General features: G+C 53.0%; 1 pseudogene; it reads left to right on the top strand.

The window, feature by feature from the left end:
* The first annotated feature begins 334 nt into the window (after positions 1 to 334).
* Positions 335 to 1322, top strand: part of LOC103075059 (transcriptional enhancer factor TEF-4 pseudogene) — an 8362-nt pseudogene continuing 7374 nt past the window's right edge.

Here is a 1322-nt window from a genome sequence, read left to right as displayed (position 1 = left end):
GTTGTGCAAGCACGACAGTCAATTGGAGAACATTTTGTTGCCCCCTAAGGGGCCCGCGTCCCCACCAGCACTCCCTTCCATTGCCTGCCCCAGCCGCCGGCTACCACTAATCTGCTTTCTGTCTTGATGGAGTTGCCTCTTCTATAAGTGGAATCACAATACGTGGCAGGGAGAGAGCGCCTGATTCCCTCCACCAGCACCCTGTTCTTGAGGCCACCCACACTGTAAGATGGATCGGAACTCCACTCTTTGGTGTTGCTTGGTAGCACCCACTGGAGGTGGCATGTATATTAAGGTGGCATGTGTATTATCTGGCATTTCATAAGCACCGGACATGGCGCTGCCCAAAGGCAGCATCCGTTCCGACCCCCAGCTGGAGTTGGGAGTGTCCAGGTCTCAGGGCGGGTTCTGGGACTCTGTCCCCATGCCAGGTTGGGGGCGTCTGCCCTGGGGTCTTGGCCGGAGGGCAGATCGCAGATGCTGTCACAGCTGGGGTCAGCTGGAGCCCCAGGGGGGCAGTAACGATCTTCAGGCTGTCACAAAAGTCTTTAAAATATCTTCAAACCAGAGGAATTTTAATTTACCTTAATTAAAAAAATGACATAGAGCAGCTTTTTTTTTTTTTTTTTTTGGTGTTAGAAAAATTGATGTCAATCTCACATCCAACACACAATAGAAGGTTGGATACTTTTTATTATTTATTTATTTATTAAAATTTATTTGTTTATTTATTTATTTATTTTTGGCTGCATTGGGTCTTCGTTGCTGCGCGCGGGCTTTCGGCGAGCGGGGGCTACTCTTTGCTGCGGTGCGCGGGCTTCTCATCACGGTGGCTTCTCCTGTTGTGGAGCACGGGCTCTAGGCGCACGGGCTTCAGTAGTTGTGGCATGTGGGCTCTAGAGCGCAGGATCAGTAGTTGTGGCACGCGGGCTTAGTTGCTCTGCGGCATGTGGGATCTTCCTGGACCAGGGCTGGAACCCGTGTCCCCTGCATTGGCAGGCGGATTCTTAACCACTGTGCCACCTGGGAAGCCCTACTTTGTAAAAAGTGTGGTTGCTATGACAGTAGGGAAGAGGCCATTAATATTTTCCACATGGTGGGGGACTGAGAAACTGCCCCCTCTCCTTTGGGTTGGTCTTTGCCCAGGGACTGGGCAGGGACTGCCTCCCCTAGGCCCATAGTGACAGTCCCGCCCACCACTGCCTAGACTGATGCCTGGGTCCCACTCCTTGGGTCAAGCGTTGCCATCGGCAGCCTTCCTCTGGCGATGGAAGCTCTGGTCTGCCTCAACCAGCCCCGCCTCTGGCCACTTTTGCTCTGCC

The sequence above is a fragment of the Lipotes vexillifer genome, unplaced genomic scaffold (genome assembly GCF_000442215.2).
Source record: "Lipotes vexillifer unplaced genomic scaffold, Lipotes_vexillifer_v1.1 scaffold149, whole genome shotgun sequence".
Lineage (NCBI taxonomy): Eukaryota > Metazoa > Chordata > Mammalia > Artiodactyla > Lipotidae > Lipotes > Lipotes vexillifer.
The sequence above is the reverse complement of the archived record's forward strand: the minus strand, read 5'-3'. Positions and strand labels throughout refer to the sequence as shown.